The following is a 12,638-nucleotide window of genomic DNA, read 5'->3' on the forward strand; positions in this document are numbered from 1 at the left end:
AGGAGAAGCAGAAAAGCAATGCCATGCCAGGCTGGGCCGATTCAAGAACATTTTGTCTGTAGTCCAAGTCACTACCCCCGTGTCATGAAATAGTGTCTTTTTCGGTCATTCAGGCACACAAAGTGGAAAATTCATTAAGTATATATAGCATGAATTAATCTATTAAATTACACATCTTGCTCAACCTACAGTGGGGTTACGTCCTGATAAACCCATCGTAAGTTGAAAATATTGTAAGTCAAAAATGTGTTTAATGTAACCTACGGAAGAGCATAGTTTAGCCTAGCCTACCTTAAATGTGCTCAGAATACCCTCTTAATTTACAGTTGGGAAGAGTCATCGAACACAAAGCTTTTCTTATAACCAAGCGTTGAATATCTCAAGGAGTTGATTGTAACTGTACTGAAAGTGAAATACAGAATGGTTGGGGGTCAGGAATCGTTGTAAGGGTATCAGCTGTTTACCCCTGTGATTTGAGGCTGATGGGGAGCTGTGGCTCCCTGCCTCTGCCCAGCATCACATGAGAATATCTTTACTGCACATTACTAGCCTGGAATAAGGTCAAAACTCAAGATTTGAAGAAGGGTTTCTACTGAACGCCTATCGCTTTAGCAGCATCATAAAATTTTAAAAAATCGTTAAGTCAAACCATCATAAGTCAGGAACTGTTTGTATTATAAAGTGCTTGGCACAGTGTTCGCGCCCGTAGTGACAAGGTGCCCGAGAAGAGTAAGCCATTGTTCCTAAAGTTCCCAACACCCTGCCACCTCCACATGCCCTAAAAGCTATCTACCCCCTGTTAAGTTGGTCTAGCTGATGAAGATGCTGATTTTCTGAAGGTACTTTGAGACAGCCTGCAAAATTCTCGTTTCACCTCTGAATGGGGACCACCTATACACACACTGGCTTCTTTTGGTTGAATCAGAAGCCTAGCATAGTGCCATGCACATAATAGGGCTTCAACAACTATCTGTCGAAGGAGTGGCTGACTGGTCTAGTGTCTTCCACTTGGCAGCTCCTGTGGTCGGGGGAGGCAGAGTCCAGGGAGACTGGGGCTGGACCATCACACGGCTCCTTAGTGAACAAGTAAGCTGTTCTGATTGTGGGCTTTATGGGCGGACTCTGATTTACCAGCATATAATTAGGTCTTGAAAATCATTCTGGGCAGTCCATCTTTCTAGTGTGTTTACAGGTTTGTTGGAGGCCAGTATTACTTGGCTGTTTAAAATTTGGTTCTGAGTTCTCTCTAGATTGCTTGGAATAGCTTTGGAGTCCAGATGGCTCTTCCTTCCAATTGCTTCTGGCCATTTCCTGCTGTGTCAGCTGCCATCTCAGTCTCTGTAGGGTGATAAGTATCAGTTTTCTTTCCCAACTGGGCCCAGCCTGGACCAAGTGGACCCTTCTGACTATAGGATGGAGGTGCCTGTTTATCTGCCCCCAGTCGCCTTTTCTTCAAAATAAAACATTGGAGTTCCTGTTGTGGTTCAGTGGAAACGAACCCAACTGGTATCCATGAGGACATAGGTTCAATCCTTGGCCTCGCTCAGTGGGTTAAGGATCCAGCGTTGCCAGGAGCTGCGCTGTAGGTCTCAGACACGGCTTGGATCTGGCATTACTGGGGCTGTGGCGTAGGCGGGGAGCTACAGCTCTGATTCGACCCCTAGCCTGGGAATTTCCATATGCCACACCCAGGGGCAAACATTAAAAAAAGAAACATACTGACTATGTGATCCTGCAGTCACCTTCCTAGATGTGGGTCCTGAAGAAATGAGAACTTAGGTTCACATAAAATTTTGGAGTTCTCCTGTGGCACACTGGGTTAAGGATCTGGCATTGTTACTGCAGCGGCTAGGGTCGCTGTTATGGTGTAGGTTCCATCCCTGGCCAGGGAACTTCCACACGCTGTGGGTGAGGACAAAAAAAAAAAAAAAAGACACATAAACGTCTTGTACATGAATGTTCATAGCAGTTTTCACTGTGATAGCCCTCAAATGGAAACAACCAAAATGTCATTCAATGGGTGAATGGTTAGACAATCTGGTACATCCATGCCACGGAATAGATCCAGCAGCCAAAAGGAATGAACTAGTGATACATACAACAACTACATGGATAGCTCTCAGGGTGTTGTGTGGAGTGAAAAAAAGCCAATTTCAAAAGGTCACATGCTGCATGATTTCATTTATATGACATTCTCAAAATGACAAAATTGTACAGATGGAGAACTGATTAGTGGTTGCCAGGGTCTGAGGAGGAGGGGTGGTTTAGGAGGAGAAGAGGGTAGGATGTGACCATAAAGGGACAGCTCGAGGGATCTGTGTGACTGGAACAGTTCTGCATCTTGACTGTGACGTGTGATAAAATTGCATAGAATCTCTGTCTCTCTCTCTCACACACACACACGTACACGAGTGCATGTAAAATTGGTGAAATCTGAATAAGGTCTGTGGATTGTACCAATGTTCAATTCCCATTTGTTTGTTCTAAAAAAGAACCTCCTGCTTTTGTTACCGCTCTTCGTCAGCCCCTGGTCTGCCTTTGATCTCTGGCATGATGTTCAGAGAAGGTTCGGAAGGACCAGATTCTCCTGGCATTCTTGAATATTAGGAATATAGCTAAAATACTTTAGTTCTCCTTCTAACCCACAATAAATCCATTTTCCCTGGAATCGTTATAATCTGGTTTGGGAGCACAACATATTTCCAGCCTGTGCCTCCTCTTGGGGTATTGTAGTCTTAAGTGGATTATCTACCCTGAGAAGTAGGACTATAAACATATTTTGTTTATTTGATTATTCCAAGCCTAATCAGCTTCACCTTCAAGTTTAAGGAGGATCCTGAATTCAATTACTGGAGGACTTGCTTCGGCTGCTGCTTTAATTTGAGGCCATGTCTGCAGTCTCTGAACCCATGGTGTTCTCCTGGCGATCCAAGGCTCCACTCTGTGCTTGGCATGGGATACAGGGTGCTGCTTGCCCTTGGGGGTGTCCAGGGTAGGGGTCCTAACCGAGTCATCCTAAGCCTTGATTCATTTGACCCCCACCACCTCCTCCCCACGTGAACGGCCCAGGAGTTCTGAGCTCTCTCCTTGCCCCAAGTCTCTGCAGAGAAAGACACAGGCTTGTCCTGCTTATTGCTCATCTATGCCCACCCTCATCTTTTGCATCCTGATCTTGTGGGGATCCCAGGAAGGTACACAATCATCCTCTCTCCTTTCAGACAGACTATGCTTGCCTGAACAAAGCTCCTAGTTTTGTGGGTGGAGACTCTGAGACCCTGAGACCCTGCAGTAGTTCCTGGCCGAGCTGTCTACAGGTCCCCCCTTCCCCTGTCACCCCCTTGCTGGGGGACCTCATGCTACCTCTTTGGGAGAATGAGTTTCATAAATTTATGGCTTACAGTTCTGGTGTGTTAACTGGGGGAGTTTGGTGACAACAGGTGTGGGACTTCACCTGAGCTGCCCTGGCAATAAGGGAGAGTCACTTCTGGGACTCTGTGCTCCCACCCCCTACTTTTGCTGGGGCCAGGTCTCCAGAAGGAGCTGAAGAGATGGGGAAAAGCTCAGCAAAAAAGGACGAGATTCCTCTGACTTCTGCGGAGGCTCCTCTGCTTTTTGGTGCTCTGGCTTTTTGGAGCTCCAGGTTTGCTTGGAAGGATCAGCCCAGTCCAGGGGGAGGAAGGCTAAGCCTCAGGGTGTGGCAGTTGGAGTGATGTTGGGGAGTGTAGTGGGGAGACCAGAAAACATCCTCCAATGAGCTCAGCAAACACCTTCCCCAACTGACACCTCTTTACACATACTTGCGTGCGCGCATGTGTGCACACACACACACATACGCAAATATGCACACTGTTGGATTTAAGAACACTTTTTCCTGACCTCTACTATGGTGAATGATTAGGGACATAAAGGTTAAGACCCATCTGACCTTGGAGTTCCCTTTGTAGCTCAGCAGGTTAAGGACCTGACCTTGTCTCTGTGAGGATGTGGGTTCAATCCCTGGCCTCACTCCGTGGGTTAAGGATCCAGAGTTGTCGATAGCGGCAGCGTAGTTCACAGATAGGCTAGGATCCGTTGTAGCTGTAGTGTAGACCTCAACTGCAGCTCCAATTTAACCCCTGGCCTGGGAACTTCCATATGCTGTAGGATCAGCCATAAAAAGGAAATAAAAGACTCCTCTGACCTTGTTTGAATCCTGACTCTGCCGCATCCTGGCCATAGCACTTTGGGCAAGTCTTGCAAACCCTCTTAGCCTGCGTTTCTTCATCTCTAAATAGGGATAATGAATAGCATCCATTTCACAGAGATGTCATGAGTATTGGAAGAGAATATATGTACTGTACTCAATCTAGTCTCTGGTACTTAGGGAGGGCTTGATAAATGTAAGTTATTTTGACAATGCTGATCATCATGATAGCGAGTATGAATGTTTTAAAAATCATTTTATATTTGTGTCCCTCCTGTTTCCGCTTAGGTACTACTTCCTCTCGAAAATCCTGCCTGACCCTGCAAGCATGACCTAGACCCAAACTTGTCTACCTTACTCTTTTCACATTGTATTGGTGGCCTTGCCAAGTAGACTGAGTTTTTGCAAACAGCATCCACACCCTGTCCATTTCTCTAACCCCAAGGTTTAGTGCAATGCCTGTCAAAGAGGAGGTGCTTAAGAAATAGCTGTTGAGGAGTTCCCGTCGTGGCTCAGCGGTTAAAAAACCCGACTAGCATCCATGAGGATGAAGGTTTGATCCCCGGCCTCACTCAGTGGGTTAAGGATCCAGCGTTGCGGTGAGCTGTGGTGTAGGTCACAGGCTCAGCTCGGATCCCGCGTTGCTGTGGCTGTGGTGTAGGCCAGCGGCTACAACTCTGATTGGACCCCTAGCCTGGGAACCCCCATATGCCAAGGGTATGGCCCCCAAAAGACACACACACACACACAAAAGAGTGGTTGTCTTTGACATTAGATAATAAAAAAAAATCAAGGTTTAAAAAAAAAAAGAAGAAGAAATGGTTGTTGAACAAATGGATGAATAAAGGGATGAATGAATGAATGAAAAAAAGGATGAGTAAATGTGAGGCTCAATACGCCCTCTCCATAGTAAGACGAAACCTGCCTGCGGGCCTTCGCTCATTCCACCTCCCCCTTCTTCTTGGACCGTCCCCCTCCATCTGAAGTCCCTGCCTCCTCTGTGAAGCCTTCCATGATTACTCGACCCACTGTGAGTCCCTCCTGGTTTAGAATTCACATGGGAATGATTTGGCATTGACCTGGACGGTTAATTATCTTTTTATGTTTATGTCTTTTCTTCCCAGACTGTAACTTCCTCGAGGGCAAAGAGGTCACTTTATTCTGCTCTGCCTCCCCAGAGGATTTAGTAAACCTCAGGGGCTAAATAAATATTCATAAGTTGGGAGTCAGAGGAATTTCATATGAGGCACAAGGACCAGGAGAGTCACAGGCTGGACCGAAGGGTGGACCCCACAGTGATGCTTCTCCCATCTGTTAGCTGGCTCACCTTTGCAGATTCCTTTTTTTCTTGGAGTCTCATTTTCTTCACCTGAAAAGTAAAAGTGCTTAACTTTGGAGGGTTGGTGGCACAAAGCACAGGACGAGTCCCTGACCCCTTAGCTGCCAGTTCTGTTCTTCCATTGTCCACCACGTTCCTCCCGTGTGCTACCAGCTGCTGAATTCATTCTACTGCCTTGCGCTTTGCATCATCTTACCCTGTTATGAGAACCCTGTAAGCAAGGCATGGGTCCCCTGGTTTCAAACAGAAAGAAACTAATATTCAGGCACATAGAGTAACATTTCAAGGGTCACACAACTAGAAAATGGCAGAGCCTGCAGTCAGGCCCAGGTCTGTCTGATGCCAAATCCACACATATTACAATGTAATTGTGGAAAGAGCACAAAAGTATAGCTCTTACTCTGCTGCCGACTTGCTCTGCGACACTGAGCAAGTCATGATGCATTTTCCAGTTTCATCGGGATGTGGTGACCCGGCTGGATGGGCAGTGACGTCACTCCTGCTCTCATGCCCTGTGAGCCTCTCCAGGGCAGGGACTAGATATTGCTCAGGGTTCCCTCTCCAGCATCGCTCGTTCTACACACACACACACACACACACACACACACACACACACACACACACACGCTTCGTTGGATGGAAACTAGACTAACTGGGACTGCGGCAGATGGGTAGGAAGGGAGGGGTGTGGTGCTGGTTAAAAATGAAGGATTAGACAAAAAAAAGTGAAGGATTAGGAGTTCCCATTGTGGCTCAGTGGGTTAAGGATCAGGCGTTGCCGTGAGCTGTGGTGTAGGTCGCAGACATGGCTTGGATCCTGCATTGTTGTGGCTGTGGCATAGACCGGCAGCTGCATTTCCGATTCAACCCCTAGCCTGGGAACTTCCATATGCGCTGGTGTGGCCCTAAAAAATAAAAGGGAAGGATGAAAGGAAGAAAAATAAGGGTGAAGGACTATGATGAGGGCATTGGGGTGGATCCCAGTGCAGTTGCCATCAGCAGAGGTAGCCTGGCCTGGGCAGGAGGAGGAGGACAAGGGGCTCCGATCCAATGTCTACCTAGGTCTGGGTGAAAGAACGAGGGCAGGGGAGTTGCTCGTGTGGGCACTTCTAGGGAGAGGGATTTCTGAATGGCTCAGGTGAGCTTGTGGTTTAGGCGGCTGTAGAAAGAGGATGGTCTTGACTCAGAGCTGTGGCTGGGCCTGATTATCAGTGCTGAGCCCCCGCAATCAGGACCCAGCGACTGAGTGAGTAATCAGGACCTACTCAGCTTTCCCTGGCTTGTAACAGCTGTCTCCCCTTCCTGGCCAAGAATCTCAGTTTTCAATACTCGGCTTGGTGACAAGCTCCTGGACACCATGGGAGATGCTGTCCTTCTCCGCGGCTCCTCCAACATGACTAAGGAGTGGAGGCCATGCCTTGACTCTTCTCATCGCAGGGGAGATGGGCTGGGCCAAACACAACCTGTGTTCAATCTATCACAGGAGATCCCTAGTGGCTTAGCGGGTTAAGGATCTGGCATTATCACTGCTGTGGTGTAGGTTGCTGCTGTGGCATAGGTTTGATCCCTAGCCTTGGAATCTTTTTAAAAAATTTTATTTATTTACTTATTTATTTTGTTTTTAGGGCCGCATCCATGCAACACAGAAGTTCCTGGTCTACGGGTCGAATTGGACCTGCAGCTGCGAGCCTATGTCACAGGCACAGCAACGCCAGATTGGAGCCGTGTCTGCAACCTACATTATAGCTCACAGCAACGCCAGATCCTTAACCCACTGAGCAAGGCCAGGGCTCAAACCTGCATCCTCATGGATACTAGTCGGGTTCATTACCGCTCAGCCACAGTGGGAACTCTGCTGGCCCTGAGATTTTTGCCAATAAAAGAAAATAAAGTAAAATAAAATTTAAAAACAAAGTTAAAAACGTTTTAGAAAGACCTATCACAGAAGAGTAGCTGTCAGACATGGCCAGCTCCCAGGCCTCCTCCCCAGGGTCCAGCAGGCGTTTCTTCCTTGGGTCCCTCACACTTAACACTCAGCACCCTTGGAGCTGCTGCTGCCTCCTGCATATGCTCTTGCCCCCTCCCCTTCCCAGAATCACACTCTTTAACTCCTCACCTATGTACCGGTCACCTGCCCAATATGGGTCCATACCAGCAGTGATGAGAAGGGGGCCCTGAAACTGTCTAAAGTGGCATTTTGTAAAAGACACCGTTCCCCATGAGGGCACAGTGCTCTACAATCAAGTACTGTCCCTTATGGACCTGAGGGCTAGGGGAGGGCAGAGCGATGGCCAAGCTGTCCCCGGGCAGCATGGAGCCCTGGGTGACCATGTCATCACTGCCTTCCTCCTACCCGACATCACCTTTGGCCCTGCTCCGACTGGCAGCACCGAGGAGAAAGGGCTGCAGGGCACTTTCCATATGCTCAGCCAGGCTGCCGCAGGGTTTAGACACGACATCATTTGTCCGAGGGGCTGAGGGCTTTCCTATGACATGTCCAACCTAGGGAGCCAGCTTTGAATGAGTTCCCCTCCTTGAATGTCTTGCACCCTCCCGGGGACAAAGCGGGTCCTTTTAGAGGGTCAGCCACAGAGCACCCCAGCTCCCCAGCCCTTCAGACAGAGTCCCTGACACCACAGATGGGCTAGAAGGGCCCAGGCAGAGGGCAGACATGGTTCCTCTGGCTACTTATTTCTTTGGTTTGTAGCTGTTTGACAAGCAATAAAAACAGCTTATAAATTAGGTGCCCGGCTATAAATTGCAGAAACGGCCGTGGTGCAGGCAGCAGGGAGATCTCCTCCCCCATCTCCCGGCGCTCCCCAAGCAGGGCAGCACCCCACCCCACCCCCAGCATCCTGGCTTCGGGCAAAGCAGCCCCCCCCCCCACACACACACACTGCTTTTCCTGATGGCAAGGGCCAGGGAGCTGCTGTCAGCTCCTCAGAGGCTCTTCAAACACAGAGATGTTTATATCTTTTCAGGGTGGTCTAAATTACAAGCAGGAAACTGGAGCTTAGGGAACATAAACCAAGGGATACAAGGTAGGATTTTTTTTTTTTTTTTGTAAAGCTTGATTTAAATCAACCTCCGGAAGATCTCAAATGAGGCCAGTGGGGAGGACGAGCTGCAAGAAGAAAGCACGGAGGCCTGGCTTCCAGGAGTTCAGAGTGACCCGATGCATCCTTTTTGGGTCTCCTTCACATGGTGGCCTTTCTTCTAACCTCTTCAGAGCCAGTTACTCCGGTGGACAGGGAGCCCAACAGAGGATGGGCTCTGGGTACAGCTTTCAGCATGACCTGCGTCCACTGCTTCTCTGGCCACAGGCGGTCACTGGCCCAGCCCTCTAGGGAAGTGCCTCCGCTCTACCGCCTTGACAGGGGGAATATCTGGTCTCCTGAGACTTTTCCCTCCTGCCCCAGACGCAGTGGAAGACTCAGGACCTGGATCAGTGCCTTAGGGAGTCTAAGCCTCTACCCAATTGTGCTCAATGCAGACTGTAGGGAGGCCTCAGAACTTCTTTACCGACTAGAGCTCACCCTTAGAGTTAGTTTCTGGAGGTTCCCATTGTGGCTCAGCTATAGTGAACCCACCTGGTATCCATGAGGATGTGGATTTGATCCCTGGCCTCACCCAGAGGGCTAAGGATCCAGCGTTGCTGAGAGTTGTGGTGTAGGTGGCAGACGTGGCTGGGATCCCATGTTGCTGTGGCTGTGGTATAGGCTGACATCGATTTGACCCCTAGCCTGGGAACTTCCATATGCTGAGGGTTTGGCCTTAAAAAAGACGAAGAAAGAAAGAAAGAAAGAAAGAAAGAAAGAAAGAAAGAAAGAAAGAAAGAAAGAAAGAAAGAAAGAAAGAAAGAAAGAAAGAAAGGAAGGAAGGAAGGAAGGAAGGAAGGAAGGAAGGAAGGAAGGAAGGAAGGAAGGAAGGAAGGGAGAGAGAAAGAGAGAGAGAGAGAAAGAAAATGAGAGAGAGAGAGAGAGAGGACAAAGGAAGGAAGGAAGGAAGGAAGGAAGGAAGGAAGAAATAGAGTTAGTTCCTGAACCCAGAACACAGCTGCTTGGACTTAGTATCACCCACCCCTTGGCGGGGCTGGGTTATTACTCTGCATTTGTTTATGTATTAAGTCACTGTGTGTGCACCCAGCCCACATGAGGAACGAGGGTCGCACGCCCTTCTAAATCGAGGATGCCAACCGGCAGGGAGAGGACACCCAGGTGGCGTGCTCACACACATATGTGCGTGTGTGCGTGTGTGCACACACACACACACTCACACAGACATGTTGACATTGAGGTACAATGTCAAGTCTTATAGTGGCTGCTTTTTCCCAGGCATTTTAATTTTTTACTTATTCCATTGTCCTGCAGGCCAGCTGCCCACACATTCCACCCTGGTCTAAGCCCAGGAGGTCTGAGAGGGGCAGATTCCTGGGCTGTATTGGACCAATGTTAGACATGATGTGTTTTAGACCAGTGAGCGACCAAGTCATGCTATCTCTTTTTGAGAAAGAAGACATTTCTGACCCCCTGGAAACATCTAGGAAGTACTTTATCAAATCTAATAAGCTGTGTGACCTTAGACAAGTCGGTTAACCTCTCTGAGTTTTAGCTTTTATCATGGAAGTTAGGAAAGTGATCCCTGTGAAACTGCTTTCGGGATCAAAGAGGATAATGATGAGAAACAACTGTGAGAAGTCAAGTGCTCTGGAATGTCTAGAATTCTACAGAATAACCCCAACGACTCTTATGTTCAGCAGGAATAGATGGTGGTGGATGCCAGAAAGGAGCTAAGTGCCCCATAAGGCCTTGGCGTCTACGCTCTCACCACCTGTGCTTGCCAGCCTGACCTCCTCTTTCCTCTGTTTCTGTGTGGTATACGTGACCAGTTATTCTACACACACACACACTCACACACACATGCATGCACGCACGCACACACAGAGCCCCATGTGCTATTGATTAATCGTTGACCATGCCTGCTGCCCAGGGTGCTCAGGATCCCAGAGTCCCCACACTGTGGGGTCCTGGACCAGGAGTGAAGGCTCTCTGTGTGACAGGCCAACTCCTCCCCACCCCTAGCCCATAGCCTAGGACTCTGAGACAAAGATAACTGTGTAAATCTCAGCCCATTTGGGGGGGGGGGTGTTTTCTTGGGCCAACATGTCTGTAAGAGGGGTGCAGGGTGACATCCTGAGACACCCTTTGGCTTATCCTATAACTAGTATAGTTCTCCAGTGGTGGTGGTGGTGGGGCTCCTTGATGAGTAATTGCCCCCCAAAGATAAGGATCTATAAGCTTCAGGAAATATGTTTACTGGCCATTAATGATCAGCCCCCCTCCCACTGGGGGGGTTTACAACTTAACAGGTATTTCTATTTCAGCAGAATGGGATTCAAAGGACTATCCTTATTGCTGAACTTTCGTTTCCATTCTGGAGCAAGTCTTCCCAACCAGCCCATCCACACCAGATATTCAGGCCAACCCATGTCCCCTCCCTCCCAGCCCCAGCTCTAGGGCCGTCCAGCCCTGAGGCCTTGCCTGGGGGTTCCTGCACCTCTGGGAGCACCCACCACAGAGACCCAGGCCTCCTCTCCCTCCCGGGTTCATCAGCACATGACTCTGTACAGGGGGCTCTCAGTTGGCTTTGGCGGAACTGCAAAGGCAGATGACCTAGGATTTCTCTGGGGCTGGACCCAAGGTGAACTGCCCTGAGGAAATTTCCAGTTTCTCCATGAGTCAGGGATCACAGTTAGCTGCAGCACAGTGGCACAGAAGAGGCGCCCGGGTGCGGCCCCTCTCTCCTCCCCTGAGCTTGGTCTCCTGCCACCCAGCCCACGAGGGGCGGTGTTGGGGTGGGGTGCGTGGGTGACCTGCATCCCCGTGGTAAAATGCCTCCTGGGATCCCTGCTCTGGCTCTATTGTGGCAGGGAAGAAAAAGGCCTGACACTAAAGCCTTCCTCCCTGCTGTCCCCAGCGCAGTATTTTTCCACCTACTCCTCTGGCTCCGGATCGATTTAAATAGAGAGAAAGCAGGTGCGGGGAGAGAAGAGTGCGACCGAGGGAACAAGAGGCAGACTAAAGGAGAGAGGAAGGGGAAGAGAACTAGCAGCGTGGTGGTGGGCGGGGAGAGAGGAGAGGTGCTGAAAGCAGAGGACCAGGAGCAGAAAGCAGGAGGGAGAGGATACGGAGCGAGGGGAAATAGCTTCCTGTGGTTGGCAGACTCCTTCCAGGCCTCCCCTCCTCCAGCTAACGGAGGGGCTCTGCCTCCTGGGATCCCTCTGAGCCACAGCCCAGGCAGGACAGAGCAAGGCCATCCCTCGCCAGTTCCCGGGTCCTGGAGATGACCCCTAGGCTTCATGAGATGTGCATGGGCGGAGCTGTGCCACTCTCGGTGCCCACCCGATGGAAGACCCCGCTCCTGCTCCCCACAGCCCCACCAGCCCTGGTGCACAAGCTATGCCCCTTGATGAGCCCTGTCTGTAATGAAGTCACTTGGTGTGAGGGGCTTTCCTCTGTCTGTTTCAAGGGGAGAGGTGACCTCTGAAAGGAGGTGCCCATGCCAGCTCCCGGCAGGCGATCCTGCCCACACACATCCTTGTCTCCAGGCCGTGTCCAGCCACAATGGGTACAGGCTCTTTGGGGGTGATCCTCATACTCCAGGTTCTGCTGTGCCTGTTCCTTTCTGTCCTGGGGCTTCGGCTTAGGAAAACACACACAGTGGTGTTTACGGCACAGTTGGATGTGTCTGTGTTGCCATGACAACAGTGAGGCTTGCCCCTGTTCCCTCCTGCCTCGTACTCTGCTCCTTTCACAGCCTAAAAACCCCCTCTCTGCCTCTGTTTCTCCCCCTCAATTCTCCCTCCTCCACCAATTTCCTGAATTTCCACAGGAGTTAGACCCCTCCCTGCCTGCGACATCTCTCCCTCTGGACGGAGTAAAGGTGTGCATATTTCTCATCAATCCTTCCAAGATTGTAGATTCCTAGGAGCTGGCCCCAAGCACTGAGTGAGGCACCCTGGGTTGTAACTGGGAGCAGAGGGCAAAGGACCTGGGTACGGTTTATGCCAATGCTAGGGCCTCACGGCTCTGGCATCCTCTGGAGAAATTGTCTTCT

This window comes from Phacochoerus africanus, chromosome 11, assembly GCF_016906955.1.
Source record: "Phacochoerus africanus isolate WHEZ1 chromosome 11, ROS_Pafr_v1, whole genome shotgun sequence".
Classification (NCBI taxonomy): domain Eukaryota; kingdom Metazoa; phylum Chordata; class Mammalia; order Artiodactyla; family Suidae; genus Phacochoerus; species Phacochoerus africanus.